The following is a 23,304-nucleotide window of genomic DNA, read 5'->3' on the forward strand; positions in this document are numbered from 1 at the left end:
AGTGTTGAGGAAGACCATTTTAGTAACAGAGTTCACAGATGGAGCTTGGGAACAGCCTCTATCTCTTGGTCTAATGTGATAACATTGGTTAATGGTAACAAAATTGATTGGCCTTATAAGGGAAATTAATAGGCCATGAAAGTGAAGAAAGGAAAACTGTACACTTTAGTTAGCTGTCAAATAAAATAGATTGAAAGTTCCTTCTGGAGGGAGAAAAACACTTTAATGAAGGCATCTATGCTTCAGGGTGGTAGATGATTCAGAAAAATAAAAAGAATAAATTAAATAGTACTAATTAAAACAGACAGACTCTTTTAAGGTTTCTAGCCCATTTTTCTCTCCTTTTTTTTTTTCCTTGCAGAATTGTAAGAGGAACTCTAAGTGCTATAAGATATTGCAAAATCCCTGTGAAACACAGTATTACATTGCATATTTCTTAAACTGCAGACAAAAATATACTAATGGTATATTGGCTGTGGTCTGAACTACTGCACCATGCATTACTATAATTCCAAACAATACCTCTGAAGTCAGTAAGGTTAAAGTAGACTGTGGTTAGTTCTACAACACAGCAGGGAGTCAAAGATTTTCAGAAGCAATGACAATAAAATATTTTGATTTTCTCTGTATGATGAAGAGAATAAAACAACCCAAATCAAAATTAAATATTTTTTCCAGTTTTATTACCTTGATAGAAGGGATTTGAAACCACTGTATTTAATGCTTGCCTACAGCTGTGAAGCACTGCAGCCAACAACACAATGGCTAATTTCTTCCTACTGTTCCTATACAGGAAAATAAAATAACATTTTTTCATATAGGGTCATTATTGCCAGTGAGACGGATGAGGGATCCTCATGGTCAGTAAATAAAGCACATATTTTGGTGCTGAAACATTAAGTAAAATGTTTGGTTCAGATAATCAGTTGAACATAATTTAGGAAAGCACTTTAAATAGGACCACTTTGGCAGACAGATGGATCTAGAAAGTTTATCTGCCTGTTGCTGAACAGTCTGTGCTCACCAGTAATCAAGAGCTTAGATCAAACTCTGTGAATGGCCACAATACATCATTCTAATTAGCATTTAATTCTAGGTGGTTGTGTTCATTTTATTATATTTCTTAACTGCTATTGCATTGCTATACAGACAGCTTTTATATGTTTTCTTGCTACTTTCCCTCATTACATACTCCTCAGATGAATGTAAATGTGGTAAAGGCTGCAGTTTTTCATACTAATGAACAACACAAAGTATTGAGAAACATCTGAGTTGTTGCCAAATAAATTTCAAACTCAGTGTTGCTTAATTACATTTTATCACACTATGAAAACTCTTCTGATGTTAGAGAGAATGCCAACTGCATGGGGCTGAGGGGAGGCACCATAAGGGGACTTCTATCACATTTTACCAAACATGGGTCACCCTATCAGTATCATGACTGCTACAGTTTGGTTGTGTTCGTCCTTCTACACATTCAGGGGTTCTTTCGGTGTGCCCAGCTTCTCAAATGTCCCAAGAAAGAACCTGAAGTGATAACAATCTCTGCATTCCTGTCTGATGCTCTCAACAGCTGTGAGGAAAAGCCTACTAACTTTGTATAATGAAGAGCCAGTGGCAAGAAAATCTACTCTCCCACTGCAGAAGCTTTCTTGCAAAGAAGGAGAGCTCTAGACCTGTCACTAGATTGGAAAACATTATGATCTGTATCTAAATATTATTCATTCACTTTACCTTTTAGGTTGATATATTTAGCTTGAACATACAAATATTTCTTAATAGCACAAATGAAGTTCTGTCATGATGACACTAAAGCTAAGGAAAGTTCTATTTTGATGAGCAGTTGCTTGTTTCCAAGCACAAGTTCCTGCATTTACTGCAGCTCTGGCTCACCTCTTTCAATAGTAACTAATGGCATCAGTTAACTGGCAGTTACCTTAAATATTTTTACAACACTAACTAAAAGTGCTTAAAGTACTTGCTTCATTTTCCCCTTTATATCTTCAGGAACTTTGTATGGTTACATTACATGCAACTAATATATGCAGAAAACATGAAAATTCTGAAAGATTACCCATAGCAACAATATAATATTTGTTGCTGTAAAATAAGGTAAAAGTAAATAAATTCGCATTTGTCAAAATGTGTATGCAGCAAGAACATGAATCCACATCCACTCAGACCTTCTATGAAAGTCTGAAAATCAGTGATTAGAACAGAGGTTAATACAGAAATTCCACTTCAGAGTGGTATTTGACCTAATCTTTCATCCCACTGAGTTTCAATAGGCATAATTATGTGTCTAACTTTGGTGTATATCAGAATTGTGGCCCATCAAAATTTATACTATATATAGGTCTTTGCAATGTAGAAGATAAAGCATAAATGTTTTATCATGTAAACAACAATATATTCCCTTCATGTATACAAAAGAGATTATAAAGTAAACTTCTGAAGCACAAAGGTTTATAAATTTTATAATATTTTCAGTATTTGTCATGAACATCAGACTTATGGACTTCAGTATTATTTTTTTTTTCATGTTCTCTAATATTTTTCTTTTAATGATGAATTGGTTCAAAACCTTGTTTGTATGAAAATGTGGAGAGATTGGGGGAAGGAAATTGCAAAGATCATAATCAAACAAACTCAAAGGTCATAAAATCCCAAAACCCAGTCCTTTCTTACTTCACAGGGGTCACCATCAGGTCACAGTTCTACCTGGTGCTCAGATAAACAAAGGAATATTTACAGTTTCTCACAGGTTGAGTATTTGTGCTCCAACAATATTTAATTCCTTTGTTGGAGCACAAATACTCAACCTTTGAGAAACTGTAATGGCAAGAGCTATGCTGCATCAAACATGACTAGACTAGACTTGCTGCCATCATCTCATTTTACTAAGCAGTCTATACAGTATGTATTCCATAGAAATGTTGTCCAGGTCATTTGCTTTTAGGGAATATTTACAGTGAGGACTGTAGTTTTCCAGATTATTTCAGTTACTCAGGGTCCAGCAGTGCTTCTATTAACATCAATGTCTGAATTCATATGTACTTCAAAGACAGCTGGAGCCATGATGTGTTAACTAGAATAAAGGAGACTAAATGCATCTGGGAGGAAAAAAATTACTCTGGGACTTCAGACTTCACTCATTGTTTCTGGTAGCAATTGGGACTTTACAGCATCTGAAATGACTCAGCATTCATGGAACTTTGTTTCCCCACCACCTGCATAGATCTACAATTTTTTTCATTTTAAATGCAATGTTAATATTTAAAACCACTAATTAAAATCTAATAAAGTTTGTTAATATGCTGCTACTATTTGCTACTAAAAGAGAATATATTTAAGAAAAAAAATAGAGTAGTTCTATTTCTTAGAGATAACCATTGTGGAGGTTTGGTGAAGGTTTTTGAAGACTTCCTCATTTCAGAGCAATCCAGCTTTGTTGTATTCAGTTATTTATTATGGAGTTGCTAAAAACAGAGTACAGAACAATGACAGCAGAATCTGCTACAATGAAAAATGACATCCCATTTCTCATTAAAAAGACAGTGGCTGCTAATCTGTGTGTATAAATACTTTTTGATGCCTGTGGCAAAATGACATTTTAAAGACTTTCTCCACTTGTAAATGAAGACTTTGCATCTCAAAGTACTGTAAAGAAAACATCATAAGCACTAAAATGCAAGTTCATATAGCCTAAGAAAACAACAAAACAAAACAAAAAAAGCCAAAAAAAACCCTTGAGATATTATTTGATTTTTGCTAACCCTTTTTCAATTATTCTCGGCCCAGATCACATCTCCCTTAGTATGAAACAGGTTAATACACATCTCTGGCTTTGATCAAGTTATTAAAAGTCTGACATTCTGCTGGTATTTGAGATTATGTGTACCCATTCCTGCCCTCACACCTTTCCTTCTCCAGGCCTAATCTATTGTTGAATAAACAATACAGTTCCCTGCTGATAAACCACAAAGCTTTTTTCTGACACTGTATTAAAGCAGGGTGAAGCAAACCACTGCAGAGTTACAAAGAGTATCTAGGTACCAGCTAGTTCAGACTAGAAATTCATTTGCTCTGGTGATGGGTTGTTGTGTAACAGAGGCAGCAGCTCAGAAGGGCACAGAGTGGGGCAGAAACTCTGGGAGAGCAGCACGTGTGCTGTTCAGAAGCAGTGGAGACGCACTGTGGGGTTCAGTGCCCCCCCACTGGAGCACTTCCCCAGCACATCTGGAGCCTCAGCTCGAGTACAGCTGCATCTCCTCAGGTCTGGGGCTGCAGGGATGCCTGGGCTCTCTTACTGGGGCTGGGGTGGTAAGAGGAGTGCACTGACACAAGGCCTGTCTTGCCAAGTAAACAAGCAGGGGACGAGAGAACAGCACACTGTGAGTTTGTCTCCTTGATCTTGACGGGGCCTCACTGATTCTGTGGGTCAACAGCCAGCTTTACTGTGACCATGGGACTATCTGAGGATTGAAAACTGGTGGAGACAGGACCCACCTTTCACAGAGGGAAAAGATCATCTTTGTCAGCAGGCTGTGCAAGCAAGTGGGAAGATCTTTAAAGTAGGAACAATGAGACAAAGTCCACAGCCAGTAAATATATGAGGAAATGGTGGACTACGTCGGCAAGCAAGAGTTCCAGGGTGCTGTGTGTGTGAATATGCTTATTATGAAAAAATTAAAAAAAAAAATGTTGAAAGGGGTCCATTTTAAGCACAGACACAGAAATAAAGGTGTACCTACTAGCAAAGACAGTATCATGGGGAACACATTCATACTTTTTCAGAAAATGAGCATGCCTGGGTGCCTCTCTGAAGTGCCTATATAGTAACACATGAAACACGGGGAATAAATGAGGAAATAGAGTTCAGTGTGGAGCTGCAGGGCTGTGAAAGCATCCTGGAGGTGTGGTAAGAATTCACACAACTGAAGTGCTGCAGTGGATGGAGACATGACCCACTTTAGGGACATTTAAGTACAGGCCACGATGGCACAAAGGGAGAGTCAGGATTAGAGGTCAGATTAAAGTGGTTGGTACAACTGTGTGTGTCTGCTACAGGACACCTGATCAGGAAAATGCAGACAAAACCTTCACATAATTTCATTTTTTCAAGCTATGATACTTGTGGGAAATTTGAATAACCTCAGTATCTCCTGGAGAAACAACACAGGAGAGCAGCAGCACCCCAAGAAATGTAAGTAGTGTACCCAAAGGGTTAATACTAGTGCAAACACTGTTTAACATCATCACTAATTAATTGGGTGCGGAGCATTAGATGCTCAGCAAATTTGAACATGATAAAAAACCTGAGAGAAGCAACTGATAAACCACAGTGGTGCTGATATACAAAGGGATCTCAAAAGGCTGAAAAAATGGGCTGACAGGAATCTCATGAAGTACAGCAAATGTAAAAATAAATTCGTGCCCTGCAAAGAAATAACCCACATACCAGTACATGCTGCAGACTAGTTGGAAAACTGCTTTGCCAAAAAGGATCTAAGGTCCTGTTAGATAAGGTGAAAATCAACCAAGGTCCATGTCCCCTTGTGTCACAGAAGGCCAAGAACTCCTGGACTGTATTAGCAGAACATTGCCAGAACTGGGAGGGCTACTCAGCCCGGTGAGATGCATCTGGAGTACTGTGCCTAGGCCTGGTCTCCAACAGAAGACAGAGATACACTGGAGTGGGTCCAGCAAAGGGTAGCAAAGATGATTAAGGCACTGGAGCATCTGTCACATAAAGAGAGACTAGAAGTGCTGAGACTGCTTAAATGGAAGAAATGTCCCAGAGATGTTTTTGATATTTGTAAATACCTGATGGGGGAAGAAAAGAAAAGAGAGCCAAACTTTTCCTCATGGGACCCAATGACTAGACAAGAAGGCACAAACTTGAACAGAGAAAAGTCTGTTTAAGCACAAGAAAAAGCTGCATTTTTTTTTCCCCAACAGGTTGTCCAGAGAGGGTGTGGAGTCTGCCTCCTTGGCAATGTTCAAAACCTGATCAGATACAGCCCTGAGTGAACAGCCCCAGGTGTCCCTGCCTTGAGATGGCGTTTTAATCAGATGATCCAACAGTGCCAGCCTCACCTGTTCTGTGTTTCTGTGATAGAGTAACAATGGTCATTATACACTGGCTGCCAGGGTGCACCTAGAACTGTGTGTGGAGTACAAGCCAATTTGGTGCCTGAAAAAAACATATCTACACCTGTAAATCTATAGGTATAAAAATATTATACCTGAAAATAAGTATAGTGAGAAACTGTGATGTAGATTATAGTGGTAATTTGTTTAAAATATTCTTGGAGCTGTGGAAAAGGGTAAAGGCAAAATGCAGGGAAAGAGAGAAATTGTTACAAGTCTTCACTAAACCAGACACAATCAGCAGTTTGAGTTTATCAGCTGTCATGACAGCAATAAAAATAAAGGATATAATAGCGTATATTTTATCACAAATATTTTCCCTTGTATAAGCATTACCATGTAGAAGAGATACTGACTGTCAAAAAGATGCTGATTTCTCCCTTTGTCCTTCAGCATGCCTATATTTTATGAATTTTCAGTTGTGTCACCAGTCCCAAGGCTTCTTTTATGCTGCTTTTTACTATGCACAGTTCAAGGATGATGCCAAAATCTCTGAGAGTTTCTTGTGAGATAAATATTTATATATATGTGTGTAAATGTGCGTATGTGGACACATGCTTGTGTGTGTGTGTGTGTATATCTGTGTGTGCATGTATATGTATATGTATATATATATTTATATATATATATATATTTATATATTTATATGACAAGCATAATCCTAAATCTTCCTATCTTACTGGACAGTAGCAGCAGCTAGGTAAATTTCTATAATATACAGACATATATTTTCACATTAAAAAAATTTAAAATGTATAGTTATAGATATAACATGTAACAAATTTCTGAATGTTTTCATCGTCAGTTCAATTATCTGATTCTTTACTGAATAACAAAAATTTCTTAGCTATAGATATACTTAATGACAGAGTTCCACAGGATAATTGCAATATGTTCAAAATAATGCTTTTTAGTATGGTTCACTACAACAAAAGATACATCAAAAAAGCCTTTTCCTTCTCTTTATCCTTTTTAATCTCTACCATACAGTCATTAGGCCAACTTCTCCTTTCCCTTTTTCCACATTTTTATTTAATAGTCTGTCTGCCATGTTCTTATGACCTTTCATCATACAGCATTGCATCCTCTTGTTTTATCTCTTTAGAATAAGGACAATCAGAACTGAAAGCAGCTTTCAAAACAACTTGATAACATCAAAGTTGTACCCCTTTCCTGTAAATGCTAGCAAGATATGATTGTGAGATCAACTCCTACAATTTGTGTCAATACTTAATGAGCTGCTCAAAGGCTTTTTTATGCACACAACTAGTGAGCATTAAAGCTGGAATTTCTATGACCTAGGATCTTCAGGTGTAAACCCTGTTTTAGAGTTGCATCACATGCTTTCAGCTTGCAGTGTACAAGCACTGCTAATTCACATTGAAAGCGGGAAAACCTCGACAAAGTGGCATTTGCACTTCCTTTGTCCTTTTTGCCTCTCATCTATGAACATGCAATTGACACCCTAGCAATTGCAGAGTTCCCCTTACATTCAATACCCCATTCAGAGTTAAAGTCACTTGATACCTGTCTATGGTCTTCCTCTAAATTTCTGGCCCTCCTTTTCATGGCTCACACATCCTAGGAGCACAATACTTGAACAGAGAAATTCTGGCTGTCTTTAGAGGGTGCATATACACACTCATAATTTGGTTAAGATTCTGCACATTGGCTTTATATGTGTGCACTCTACCTCAGCACTAATAGCCAAAGGCACAGCATAGATTAACACACACAAAAAATTAATGCTTTCACATTTCCAGCAATCTAGGAAATCATCACATAATAATGTGTTCTCTCAGCAGTAAGTGTATGTTTGATGGAAAGCCATGAACAGACAGTCAATGTTGCAGGAACAGGAAACCAATCAAGTAAGGTCCATATGGATTACACTGTGAGCACAGTGGGATGCAGAGCAGAGACTAAGCGCCATATGGAGTATAGATGGTGAGCCCATCTGGGTGTTTTCTTTACAAAGGAGACCCACAATTTTATTATTACCATTCTGAGCTTCAAATTGCAGACATCTTAAAAACGTTTGAATTATTTTTATTTCTACTGTAATTCATTTGTATGTGTATGCAATACACATAATTTGAAAGTATGTGGGCTTCTGTCATAAAGATCAAACCTCTGCTGGTGAGATTAAATGATGTACACTCAGATTTAAAATTTCCTTGGTAGTCAGTAGCAAAAGATGGCAAAAAGCTCTACTACCATGGGAACAGAACAGACAGAAAATTATGTAAGAGCACAGCTATGTCCCTAATTCTTTTTAAACTCCAGAGGGGAATTGATCTGCAATTTTTCTCAGCTTGCTACCTTTCTTACTCTTGCTTTTATAGTTTCAGTATTTAAGCTTGGTATGTGGACTTTTCCATTCAGCTATGTAGCAAGGAAAAGGGAAGAGGAAGAAAAGATACCTCTGCTCTGCAGTTTGCCCCTTGTGTGTCCCACCCTGGGGAATAATAAAACTACTTATGGAGGAAAAGCCACAAACATTTTTTATCAGTGATTATCAAGGAATATAGCAATAGGACAGACTACCAGTTATAAACTGAAAGCAGGTAGATTTATTAGATTAAGAAGAAATTCTTCACTATGCAGACTACGACACCCTGGAACATGCCACCGAGATGGCTGTCCCATCCTTGGGAAATGTGCAAGGCCAAGCTGGATGGGGCTTGGAGCAACCTTGTTTAGCAGAAAATGTCCCTGCCCATGCAGGAGGTTTGGAACCAAATGATCTTTGGTCTCCAACCCAAATTATTCTGTAATTCTATGATAACATTTTCCTCAAATAACAAAGGAGAATCCTGTACCTCTAAACCCCAAAATGTAATTTTGTACATAGGGCCACAAAAAATGTCCTCTATTTTAAATTCCACTGCAGCAGAATCACACACTTAGTTACATGTCTTAGCTGAACTTTTAAAATCAGCATATCAGGAACTCAAACACTGAGTCTTACTTAGTGCCTTTTTTGTAGCTGAATAAGGATCTTCCTTTAAAAAGAAACAAGTGTGTTACCTCAGCCACTTCATTAATATAGGGGCTAAAAAGATACATTTTCTATTTCAGCCCAGAATGTATATGAGCTATTTTTAAATATTCAGTTCTTTTAGCTTTATTCTCTTTTCACAAGCTCTACGCACCATCAAAGAGAACAAAGGCCCTGAACCAACCTTGCAATTATTATACTCATTTACTCCTGTAGTTAACCACATAACCCTGTTTCTGTACCTACCTGGCCCACCTTCAAGGACTTAGTTGCTTAGAGACCTGAAGACATCCCAACAAGAATAAAATGGTTTTTGTAGAGTTTTCCAACCAAGAATGTTTGTGTCTGTGATACATACAGTGTCCTAAATTGAACCCATATATCTTCATTCCGAATATGCTAGGATCTTCCTTAATTTTCAAGCCTTAAATTGTTTTTCTGCTTATGGATCAAACTGTATGCAAAACAATTCACCATTTAAATAAAATCATCAAATGAAACTGTAATATATAGCTACAAACCTTATTCTGATTTTCAGATGACCAGACTGTTTTTGCCAACCCAAGGGCAACAAGAACTTTCTGTCTTGCCCTTGTTATTTCAATGTGCTTGATAAATTGGACTGGACAGTAACAAGAAGCTGAAGCCTTTGGAATTTGGCTTTGTGAAAACTTCTAATACAGTAGGAGAGTCAAATAGTTGACACTTTTGCAGACATATATCAGAAGAAACAATAGATCTACTTTCAACACAACAGAGTTGCTTCATATATACACAACTGCAAGAACAGTTATATGACTGTAACCTTAAGGCACTGTAAGTTTTGTTTAAAAAAAAAAAAAAAAAAGACTTATTTTCTCTTTCAAAAAGAAATAATTTTGTAAACTGGAAATAAAGTTGTTCTTATGTACAGGTTTTCTGTAGTAGATGAGACACATCACAGCCATTTAGGACTTCTGTATGTGAATATGCATGTTGTTTCTCTTCTGTTACGAAAGTGACCAGATTACCACAGTAAACCATTTAAATGTGAGTGATTCCATTAAAAGCAGCTGCCATTCTCAAAACCTGGAAATTAAATTATTTTCTGCAGCTGTGCATTATTGTTACTGGTTTTGAGAACACTCGATATTCATGCTTTCCAGCCTTTAAGCAGATTCCATTGGTCCAAGACTATTCTCTCGCCTGTTTCTGGACCCTTAGTAAGTGATCTACCTACAGTAAGTTTTTCCTTTATCATTGTTGATCAGATGCAGGCCAAAGGCTTGCAGTTTAGCCTGAATCCTTTGAAGTAACTGGAAACAGACTTGTGGGATTTTCATCAAAGCCAAGAAATATTCACCATACTATAATTAAAAAGCCCCAGTGACACAGAACACATTTACATGGTAATGTATTTGTACTGAAAGTTAAAATCTGCATGTTTTATGTTTTCCTATAATTTTAATTTCAACAACATTATTCAGTAATTTCTCATGTAAAATATCTTTCCAGAAAGTATATTTCAGTTTTATTCAATTTTTCTTTAGCATTTGAAATGTCAGGTGAATCTGTCTTTTTTCCTAAAATTTATTTTAATATATGAAACATTTATAGTCTTTTTTTTAAAAAAGTAGCAAAAGTCATTACCATGTCAGTAAAGTACCTGCAAGACCTAACAAATATTTTCCATAAAAGCATTATATTCTTCTGCATGCAGTTTTTTTCCCTCTGCTTCAAACTAATCTTCTACATTTGCTATTGATTGTTTTTATTTCATATTCCCTGAGTCTAGCCATCTAGACTTTTATTCATTTCTTTTTAAAACTACAAAACAAAAAGAAAGTTCACTCTTCAGCAAACATAGCTAAACAAGAAATCACTTGGAGCATTTTCATATCCATTCTATGATGATGGAAAAGCAAGTCCCCAAAGAAACCAGAGCATTGGCTTCAGAGGCAAAACACAGAAGGAGAAAAAAATTACTCAAAACAGAGAGAAGTTTAACTTGTATAAGCTTTTTGTAAGTGGATAGGAACAAAGACTCCTATCATAATTTGAAAAGTAGGAATTACTCAACTAAAATAAACGAGACGCATTTTCATTCTGGAAAATACTATAAGCACAGAAATTTACTATAATTTAATAATTAATTTCAGAATTAATAAGGATTGAAATTCTGATGGACAATCTTTATAGTTCAAATAACTATAGTAGGGGGATTTTATTCACCTGTACTAATTAAAAAATATACATTTTAAGTCTATCACACTGTATGGAATATCCTGCTCTCAATTTTACCAGTGTGTAGACAGACAGAGACTGGCTTCCCAGTCTTACTCCCTTTAAATATGTAGCAATTATATTACCCCTTTTAGACAGAGCCCTGTATTGTAGGGGTTTTTTTTTTCATTTACTTATCTTAATAATTCCTAGAGTTTTCTCAGGGTCGCAGCTTTCCTCACTCTAAAATCTTCAGTGGTCCTTACTCTTAAATGCTTCACTTCACATATGTGCATATTACAATATTTCTAATTTGTTAATGCTCCAATGTGAATCTAGAGTGAGGCAATTGCACATGACCCACTTAATTTAAAACTTATCATTTTTGCAACTTTCTGGAATGTCTCTCTTATTCCAAGAGTTCCTTAAAAAGAAATTTAGGGTGGTAAAGATGATTTCAGTGAGTTAGGAAGTCAAGTAATTTTCGGGGAGATTGAAAAGAACAGAAAAATTGTCCAAGTCATCATCTAAGACTGCTTCTGTTTTCTGCTAGGCAGATGGAGTAGGAGTCAGCTTTATTCTTCTTTCTTTTTTAAGCTCTTCTACTCTATGCACTGGTGGGATAAATAAAATAAGTTTTCAAATGCACCCTCCCTTAAATATGAGGCATCTTTCTCCTCCTTTCTCAGCGTGTATTTTTTGTTGTTGAAGTCTTTTTCATGCACAAGACCTGGTCATCTGCTTTTGTTTGTTTGGAATTTCTGTCCCAGATTTGCTCTTTTTTTTTTTTCCCTTGTTTTTTTTGTTTGTTTGTTTGTTTATTCGGTTGGTTGGTTTGTGGGGGTTTTTTTGGTTGGTTGGTTGGTTTTTTGTTTAACATGGATCTCATTTGCCTCTCTTCATGCCTGTTAGGTCTATTTACTATCAGAGCCAAATTAACCTGACAAGCTGTCTTACATGACTCTCATTCTACCATCTACAATAAACATCAACTTGAATTTATGAAGATTTCTCATCTTTTCATACCACTTAAAAAAAATCATTAAAATCTCTATTGAAAGAAGGGATTTTGCTGAATAGATTGAGTACCAGAACTTTGATTAGGATTACTTAAACTAAATCACAGAGACCTAAAACATGATTATCATTACAGTTGCTTTAGGATAGTAACAGCTCCAACACTGTAACCATTCTCCTGAAAACATGAATAATTCTTTATTACCTTCTAAAGTTTCTACATCTTTAAATCAATATTTACAAGTGAGAAAAAGTATTCATTAAAAAACTGTTCTACAACAAAAGTGAGTTGACTAAAATGTACGTATGAATAGCAGTCTTTTCCTTTCTAGACTAAATGTAGTTTTCAGTCTTTCCAGTCTTTCTGTCTGACTTTGCTGGCACTTCCTAGCACTGGGCTATTTATGAGGGCAAAACAGAAAACTGAAAGGAGAAAAAAAAAAATTAAAAACTCCACCAACAACAAAAGAATATGTACTTTGAAATTTGGCTTGGTTTCTTGGCGACCTTGGACCATCCACCTTCTAAAATAAAATTGAAGTATTTTGTTAAAGCCCAGAAAACATGATTTTAAACCCAGATTACAGACTTTACAAATATTCATTTTGATGACTTTCAAAAGTATGAACTCTTCCACTTCTCCCATCAAGCAACAAAAACCCACCAGAAAAAAACCTCACTCAACTTACTATGCAGCACTACATAAAACATAGAGAGATAAAACTATACTTGCTTTTTCCTAGATTTTAGTCCTTCTTTTCTAGCATTCCTTAGAATAAAGTGTTCCAGCTGTGGTAAATATTGCTCAGGCATGGTTCTGCAATACATTTTGCACTTTGATATTCATAAGCATACATTTCCTTCCAAGTTTAAGACATTTATCACAGTTTGACTGGCAGTTAGAGACACATTTTCTAGAAAAAACATGCTATACATTTGGCTTTCTTTCCCACTGTTAACTTTCACTTGTAAGTAGATTATACTCCTTCTTTCTTTATATTTGTGGGATTTTTTTCCAATTATTTGTATATCCTTAGACATATCTACTGCAAACTACTAGTCCAGTTCTTTTGCTTGTTTTCTTTGGATGAAAATGTGAATCAAATTCTATATCTTTATTCCAATAATTCAGTACTTCTTCAAAGAGCATCAAAGCTCTCTTTGATCAAATGGAAAATGATCAAAGACTAGGCTTGTTAGGAAAAAAAAACCTACACAAAGTGGAGATTCTAGTGCTTTTTTCACTTTTATCTTAGCTTCCTGCTTTGATTATGCATTTTATTGTATGAAGAAGGTTGATGGTAGAATAAAGTAAAACAGAAATTGAGGGCCAGTGGAGGTGTAAGTATTACTGAAGTGCTTGAATTCTTCGTGCTCTTGTTTTCAGTGCAATGCTAGTTTCAGAAGCAAAAAGAGTTATACCACATTGAGAACTCCATTCTCATGTACATACATAGGTTTCCACCTCAGGTTAAATAGGACTTAAAATTCAAAAAGGATCTGCCAGCAGGAAAATAATGACAGCTACATGTTCCTGATTAACCTAGTACTGCACAGGAGTCCCATGTACTCCAAGAGGATGGTGCAACTGTGTTCTGGTACTAATTTAGCCATCAGCTGTAGCTCCATGCGTATTTTTGCACTCTGACCACTTGCATTGCAAGTAAGGTGACTTGAGATGCTAATTCAAATATAGAGAGTTTGAGTTAGTACTGAACATGAGACAGCTATGGAACTGATAATGAATAAGAAGTTGGGGAGGGGATATTGTTATTTTCATTAATTTGTTAATATTTACTTGGTCCTGAATTAGGACCCCACATTTTTTCTACATTTACCTGAAATCAAGATTTTCATTATATGAACTGTACACAATGCCTAAATGTATATGCTACAAGGAACGTTGTAAGAGAGGATTAAAAGAATCCCTTTAAAATAATAATATCATCATATTTTTCAACCATAGGAATTTAAATTGCAGCCTTGGTTTATGCTTTTATATACCTGCCACCTATATCTGTATGATTTCTAACTATATATTTTATTAATTAAACCATAAACACAGAAATTAAATACTTTTTTATTTCAGGGATATGTGTCCAGACAGGCTCAACCCCATTCTGAGAATTAAATGGAAACAAGAAAACATTTGATTTGTAAATCTTTATAATGTTAATGAAATTTAATTTTTAAACAAGTATTACCTACAAAATCAAAGATTCATTCAATCCAGATATTAAAAAACAAAAAGACTTTATACTACTTACACTCAGCATAGAAATCCCATTTCCTTACCCCACTCCTCATTTTTCCTCTCACATTTTAGCACCCCCTATCTCCAAATTTCATACCTTTATCTAATCAGTTTTTTTTAACCCTGTAGATTCACATTTTACCATCTTGGTCACCCCTTTAACAGCCATCATATAACTGATTAATTATATCTTAGGACATTCATCAGTAGGAAACAATGAATAAAACCTGGTGGGTTTATAGATATACTGTTGGAGATAGACATTTGCAAGGAGAATTTAAGCTCTTCTCAGAGGTGTAATGCAAATTGAACTCACCACAACTTAGAAGTGCATTTACAGGAAGAAAAGGCAGGCAGTTAATCCAGGCAAGGAGGTGTACCAAAGAGAGGATTAATGGATGGAAGCTCAAATTAGAAAAACTCAAATTGCAAATGAAGCAGAAATTATTAACCATGTTTTGTATGATTCACCATTGTAATGTATTAGTAAGGAAATTTCAAATTACTATCCAGCTCTGAATATCTTCCCACTATACCTACTAACTACTTTTTGAGAAAATGGCCTCAATCTAGTCATACCAGTTTTTGGCAAAAATTCAGGGATGAGTGGTTGATATGTGAAATACTTTAATAGAGAGAAGTCTACTAAAAGTATTAACAGAACAACCCCAGGGAAAGTGTTAATTTGGTAACAAGTGAAGGAAAAAAAGTGAAAGGGGATGTTGCACATTTTTGCATCAGTCTTCATAAAAACAGTTAGATGGAAGCATGTAACTGCTTGATTAAAGATAGTTTAATTAAGGGTAACAAAGAAAGTAGTATGGTGTCAGCCCAGAAAAGGGAAGGAAAAGTGTACAAGGTAACAGCTACATAACAAATTTTCAAAACTTTGAGACATGATGGACATTTACTTTAGATACTTAAAGGATCTAAAAACTCATAGTATTATTCTCTTTGTGAAATCATCAGGGCAGATTTAAATGCCAAAAGAGTATAGTGTAAGCAAATGTAGAAAGCATAGTGCTTATAGAAAAAAAAAAAAAAAACAAAACTAAAAAAGCAATCAAAATGGAACTAAAGAAATATAACCAGCTTGATCTTAGTTCTGAAAAATATCTAAACAAACCATTTACAAATATTGCAGAGGCAATACAGACCATATTCTTCTATGTTGTAATATAGGCCCATAAGAAGCCAGAAAGCTCAAATGGATTCAATTTCTAGATGGTAGATACAAAACACTTTGGATAATCATAGATAATTGTAGCTAGAGAGCAGTTAGTATAATAAAATGCAGAGTATTTGGGGGGGGGGGGGGGGGGGGGAAATATACAGAAGCCTAAAATTAGTTAGAATCCATTCAATTACTTCATTAATGCCATAGATAGTGAGGCAGAGGATGCCTAGTGAACCTGCACGAAGGTAAAGAGATGGTACCTAAATTGCAGGACCATGTACAGGTGAAAAACTGGAAATTTGTGCAAGACATTCCAGTTGTCCAACAGCAGCCAGACAGATATAGGATAAAGGGGACAGGATGCAAAAGAGCCACCTAGGTAGCAGATCTGAGTCTAAATACCTGTCCCTGCTGTAATTATCAGGGGCACAGCCTTCAGGAATTGAGCAGGCTTGGTTACTGCTGTCGAAGAAAGACGGGATTTAACTGGATACAGCTTAGATGATCAGTAGGTGGTCAGAGGTACAGAAAACATGGAAAGAGAAGACTGGACATCTTTTTAACATAAAGACAGAACTGAATGTGGATGTGGGATAGATTTTAATTATGTTAAAAGCAGTGGAACAAAGGGGAAATAAGTTATTCCCGCATTACAGTGGCATACAGGACAAGAATAAACAGGCCTCACTTACAGTAGAAAAGGCAGGATATTAGGAAAAAACTTAGATTAGAAGGACTGATGTGATGGCACAGGTTGAGCAGTAAACTAATGGAATTTCCACTACTGGAACAATTCACAGTCTAGGCAATACCCAGGTCTGCATAAAGCTGAAAATAATATTGTTGATATAGGTGAAGCTGATACAGCAGATGTAGCTGATAGAAGTGGTAATCCATGAAAAAAACCTCACAATATGTAAGGAAATGATGTTATAGATGTAGAGTCCCATCAAATGCAGTTCAGCTTCTACAACAGGTACAGGCTGTGACATCCTTTGTAAGGTCAAATGCCATTCTTTCAAACTTCTGCAGCAGGTTAAGCAACACACCTGATTTTCATATGAAATTTCCAAAGAACAGGAACTTTAAAAATAAACCTATAAATTCATATTAAAATACCCAGAAGAAAAGGCATTCATAGAGATAATTTTTCAGCCACATTTTCTAAAGCACTGGATTCACTCATCTATATTTTATTAACTGAAAATAATTTAGTTTGAAACAGTTGAATTCATTAAAAACTGGTTTAGAATTACTATGCAATAAACCAAGATTTCAAAATTCTTAATAAAACTGGGAAAGTTTTCAAATTTCCAAGTACCACAAACATAAAGAGTTTATTATGCCCTCCTCTAAGTTTTTTGCTGAAGAATTAAAAGACTTGCAAAGTTGTATATGCATTAACTGCTTGACACAAACCAATTCAGTATGATTGAAGAGATATTCTATGGGGGCTTGCATTAAAAATGCAAATAAGATGAAAAAGGTGTGCAAAGAAGATTAAATGATGACCAAGTGATTTTTTTCCAAGTACGTACTTGACAATCTAGCAAACTCAATTATTCCTCCCAATCCACATTTCATACTTATATACACATAAAACCCATTGTCTAGTGCCCTCAACGGTTTTCAAAGTTATTATTTACACATTTTCGAGTTGACAGTAATGTAGCCATAACTTTTGTTGGACTTCAGTTCATTAGTCTGTTCCTCCCTATGGTAATTTCATTATGTCTTCAACCTGCATTCTAACTCCCACTGCTACAATTAGTCGTGAAATTTAAAGCTACCAGATTGTAAAGTTATGCTACCTACTACCTACTACCCAAGGGTAATTTAACCATTAATTACTGTAGCACCAACTAACATTCCTCCCATCTAGTGAACAAGATCCTTAGAGCTCATAAACTTTCCGATATCCCTAGGTGAGTACTTTGTTGATCTGACTCTGAATGTCCACACTAATCTCACAATGAATAACAGGCCTTAAATGCACCCTTTAAATTACCAATTTCAATGGAAATAAAATGGGAGAGCTGGAATACAAATAACACCACAGAAGACTCTCATAGAGAGCAGGACCTCTGTGATCTGGTTGTTTTTATTTGGCTGCATTTGTCCATGGATGAAAAGCCTGAAAGGGCCATATACTGAATAAACACAAACATAAATTCTGCTCTTGAATTCAGTGGGACTATACTCACAGAGTATACCTCTTTGAGAATTGGATCTTTCAGCAGTCAAAAGTAGGGGAAATAATGGGAAGGCCACTTGTTCACTGTTCTGATGTCACTGTTCATCATCAACACACACACATAAAGCTTGGGGAGTGGGGGCTTGAGAGGTGCTAGTGACTTGGATTTAAGTTCTTTGTCATCTTGTAGTGTTCACAATCCCACATGATACATCTCAACTCTTCAGTTTATAGAAAGAAAGTCTAGGAGCAGGAATCAGAAAACCCAGTGTCAGGCTGCTCAAGAGGAAGTGACAACTGAGGGTTTTGTACCTCCCGAGTACCTAAATCAGGAAACTAATCAGTAATAGCTGCTTCTATAAAGAAATGTAGGCTTTTTTTCCAGACAGTAAAGTATTTCTTGAACAATGAACTTTGTGCATTGCTCAGGGGTTTTTTTGCTTCTAAGATATTCTTTCTGGAAGCATCTTTTCTTTTAAAGCATTTCCTCTGTGTGTGGATATATATGTGTATATGTGTACATATATATATATATATATATATATATATATGTAAATTCCAAGATGCTCTTTCTCTTTCTTTATTAAGTGACTGAACTTATTCTAAATTGCCAAAGAAGAACTAAAGGATCTAAATGCAGGAAAGATACAAAAGGGCATTTCTTTACAGTAGAAGAAGAGAAGACTACTAAGCACCTAAGTTGCACTACACAGAACTCACTTATACATTACCACAAAACATTTAGTTTTTCATAAAACAAATAACTGCCTTGTGTTTTATTTAAAAATTTTTATTTTCTCTAAAATTGGAGGCTCATGTACGAAGCCATTCTTCTGATCATTCTGCAGTTCGATGTCACTTGAGATAATTTTATTTTTCATTTTGTCCCAGTAGTGTAGTTTTCTGTTTGACTGTATTAGCACTGACATTTTCTCTGTAAAGATTTTTTCTTCTTTTAGAACTTGATTGGGAAAGTTTCATAGAGTTTATGCAACTTTTATCTCAAGGAATATGTTCTGATTGATATTGTGCTTATTCTGCTGCTAACATTTGGTGACATTTTCTCTTTTGTTGACAGCTTTGTACTTCATTAAAAAGTAGGCTACTCAAGTGAAGGTGATTAATTTGCTTTGTCCAGCCTTTATCATATCCAGCACATAAAGTACTCTTCTTACTGCATTCCTGCATTAGCTTTCCTCTCTGATTGCTTCTTTTCTGTGCTGTGCTTTTCTCTATGCCCCCTTTGTGAAGAATTTTCTCTTTTGTCAGCAGCTGAATCTCTCTTTACTATTTTTTTCTAAAAGTTCAGCACTATAGCAGAATATTTTGTAGCTATTTACTTTGAAGCTGTAGGCAAGCAAAGCTTGTAACAGTATGATTTGCAAGTTCCTGTCATAAAAGGTCAAACACCCAGTCTTTCAGTCTTTGTTTTTCTCTTATTAGCATGCCAGAACTGTGATTATTAATCCTTAAAAAATTCTTAGTCCACTGACTAAAATCCAAGATATCTTTTATTCTAATAGCTGCTGCAAAGGTGAACTAGAAGAACAGGCTTCTATGCCCAAATGGATGTGAGTAGACCTGCAGCTTCACTGCTAATGGCAGGAAATACAAAATACTACCAAAGAGCTTTCAGGCAGAGATAAATTACCTATCTCACAGTCACCAGAGATTAAACACCTGCCAAGCTGCAAATAGCATTGTCTTACAACTGCAGGATCATAAACAATTGATGTTTATAACAGAATTTTTAAAAGGTGTTAATGTCTGGGAAATAGACAATAAAAGTAATTGGTTAATTGCATCTTAGTTATTGAAAATTAAAATCTTTAAGGCTAAATTTTCCAGAGGTGCTATACTTTTTCTTCTTAACTAATGCTAGATTTCAGAACTATGTTGTTGGGGAGAGGAAAGATGGCAATTTAAGATATGAGAGCTAAGGAATAAAAGAAATTATGTTTCCTGAAAGCAAAGACTTAGCAATACAGCTGGTATTCTGGACCGTGTTTTTAAAATTTTAACCAACAGTTTTGCAGTTTCAACTTTCATACTCAATTCAGAGTAATGGTCTCCTGTGGTGTACATCAGAGAGAAACAAAAAAAATTGGAAAGTAACTGGATTTCATATATGATCAAAATTTTACAAAATTTTCCAGGTCTTGGCAAGGTGGAAGGTATCCAGGTGGGGCTGTAGAGGGTCTCTGTGGGAGGAGCCAGGGGTTGTTCATTGCCAGACACAATCAGGTGTAATCAGCTCCAATGGACCCACAACACGACACAAGTGAAAATATCTGCCAAGCTGATGACACCTCCATAAAAATACATTTTTAAAAAGTCATAAAATGACAGCACATGGAGGAGGGGAAAATGGAGTGAGAAACAAGAGTGAGAAAACTGACGTCAGAAAAGGAGGAGCTCTGATATCTGCCCTGCAGCTTGTGAAGGGTCCATGCTGGAGCACGGAAGTGTTAGGAGGAAGGAGCAATACTGGCAGTACATGGCAGTAAGAAACTGGCATATGCTGATGTAAACTCCTGCACCACTTGGAGCAGGGTTAGAAGAGTAAGAAATGAAAGAATTATATAGAGCGTAGGAAAGGGGGTCAGGGCAGACTTGGGGCAAAAGATGTTGATTTAACAGTTTTCTTTCTGTTTTCCACTACCCAAATTAATAAATGTCTATTTTAATTAGGAGTAGGTTAGATTGTCTTTTCCCAGTTGAGCCCATTTTGCTCGTGACAGTAACTGATCCACAATCTCCCTGCCTTTATCCTGACCCATGAACTTTCTCCCTACTATTCTTCCTCTTTTCTCCCCTCTACCCTGTTTAGGAGAGGTAGTAATAGGCCAAGTAGATGTTTGACTCTTAGGCAAGACCAACCCACCACAATGTGGAGCAAGAAACTCTGAATGCACAGAAAAGCATGATTCAAATATTGGGTTTATGGAAAAAGTGAAACAAAATGAGCCATCTGTCTTTCTTAAGTATAATTTTCCAGTATATATATGTGCACATGTACTTTCACACTCAGGCTCCTCTCATCCATGGATCTGATAATCATTTCTAAATGAAGACTCAAATCCTCATTTAAGCAATCAACAATCTCCTTTTTCTAAACACAACCAGAATGCTTCAATTTCCTAAAAGTACTGAACAGTAGTTACACAGCATCTTTCCATGCTTATCATCTTTCCATGCTTATCATTTTACAGCGCAGAAAATGAGGATAAAAATGATTGGGCTCATCCATTTTGTAGAATACTACCGTTCTAACCTAGTGTAACTAAATGTGCATCTCTGTGTGTCTCCTACTGTGGATTTACAGGCCTAATAGGCTATGAAAATAGATTAGAAAATTGAGTATGCTGCTCAATATTTGGTCTCTGTTTTTTATTTCTGTTGCTTGTTCATTTAAATAATTTCTTGAATTTGAATCATTCTTATGTGTTTATATTTTGGGTTATTTTTTCCTGTGCTTTCTCAGTCTCTGGAATGCTAATAGCTCTGAAAAGGGCAGCACTCATGTGCCTTGTGCTCCTGTGTGTAGCACCAGTGGTAATACTGCATGTTTGTCAGCATCAAAATAAATCCCACAATAGGCTTGTTCAATCAGATTTTGACACAGAGAACTGACACTGAAAACAACATGCAGCTTGGTTTTGACTTAAACAATAATTTCCAAAAGAATGGATATTTTCTTACTTGTGCAAGTTCCCCTCTTGAGTAATAGCTTACCTTCTGTGAAGCCTCTGGCAACTGAAAAACATACAGGTACCAATCTCAGTCTTCTCTGCTGGTTATCACCATTTCTGGAATACATAAAAGAAAATTATCTCTGTGACATTGCTGAATATCTTTCTTGCTCCAGCAAAGTGGAAGAAAAAGGAGATGTTGAAGACTGATACTTTGGGCCTTCTAGAAATGAGGACACATTGCCATCCAAGAGGACACTGAAAGCATCAGGAAATAAAAAATCTGTCAGAAGTTCTGCTTCTACCATTTCATGACAAGGCTAAGAAGCTATTGCCCAAGATTTTCTCATCCATCGACATTCTATTGACAATTTCACATTCCTCTGCTGTGGGACAAGTTCAGTTATTGATAATCTGTCCCTATGATTTGTCCCTTGACAAATATCCTATATGTCGAAATATCCTATAATGACAAATGTCCCGAAATAAAATTTTTGCAATGGGCATAATTAACATATTCAGCCATTAACAGATCCATATAAGCATCCAGTCATGCAACATCTGCTTACTGCTCAACCTTGTCAGCAAGAGGAGGGGCTGGCAAACTAAGGTTGTGCTGGTAAACTGAGTTCTTTCCCCCACACTAAACCCTCTACCTACATGTACATTCTCACTCTGAAGATGAACTCTGAAATAAAATGCTGTTCTGTTGTTTGCTAGTTTGGGGTACAGATTGCATCCTAGATCTATGATCACATGAAGGTCAAAGACCCCAGATACATCATGACTTATACAAATACATAATGTTAGTGTAAAAAATAATAACTGCAGCAAAAAAGGACTTTGTAGAGATATTGTGAGGATAAATTGATGACTGGAAAATGCAATTGCTTTACATTCTCTTTAGCATTAATTTTGTTTCTGTTTTCTCGCGGGAAGCACAAATTATATCCCTGGCTACCATTTAAGTGACATTTTGCAGATCATGTAAAGTTATATAAAAAACTTTTAAAGTACACTTTTGGAATAGGTTTAATTCCAGCTTGATCCATTCCAAGAAATTGCACTCTCTCCATAAATCATGATTTATAACTTTTCCCATTAAACCTTAAGGTTTCCACAACAGCTGTCTGGTTTTAATTGCATAGCCTTTTCCAAATTAAACCATTAAAACTTGCTTGTTTTCTACTAATGTATGTTTAAACTGATCTTTATTTTTGCAATATTGAGTAAAAGCCATCATACTGAAGAAATATCCAATATTTACATATTTATAATGCCAAGGGTCATTCTAGCGACAATTAATCACAAGAATTTTCATTTTATGGTACTGCTTACATTGTGTTAGAATTAAATTGTAACAGGTAGTGGAATTAAAAAAAGAAAATTGAACTGAATTAATTTTTGTGATAATTCTAAAAAAATTGTGTTAGGCTGGATGGTATTTTAACTGTTTGGAAATAGAGAATTAATCTTTCCAAAGTAAGCAAAATTCTTTTAAGCCAGAAGTTGGGAGCACTAAAGGGCTCTTGATTTACACTCTGAGTGTGTTTATATAAGTACAATCTGAGAAATATCTTAGTAACATCAGTTACATTAATAGGGTTAAATGAG

General features: G+C 35.9%; 1 long non-coding RNA gene across 1 annotated transcript in view; it reads right to left on the reverse strand.

Moving 5' to 3' along the window:
* LOC140683959 (uncharacterized) overlaps positions 1-23,304 on the reverse strand; it is a 117,446-nt gene that overhangs the window by 23,933 nt on the left and 70,209 nt on the right. The window contains exon 4 of the long non-coding RNA XR_012055656.1: positions 21,734-21,807. This is a non-coding gene — a long non-coding RNA (uncharacterized lncRNA). The remainder of the gene's footprint in view (positions 1-21,733; positions 21,808-23,304) is intronic.

The sequence above is a fragment of the Taeniopygia guttata genome, chromosome 4 (genome assembly GCF_048771995.1).
Source record: "Taeniopygia guttata chromosome 4, bTaeGut7.mat, whole genome shotgun sequence".
Taxonomy (NCBI): domain Eukaryota; kingdom Metazoa; phylum Chordata; class Aves; order Passeriformes; family Estrildidae; genus Taeniopygia; species Taeniopygia guttata.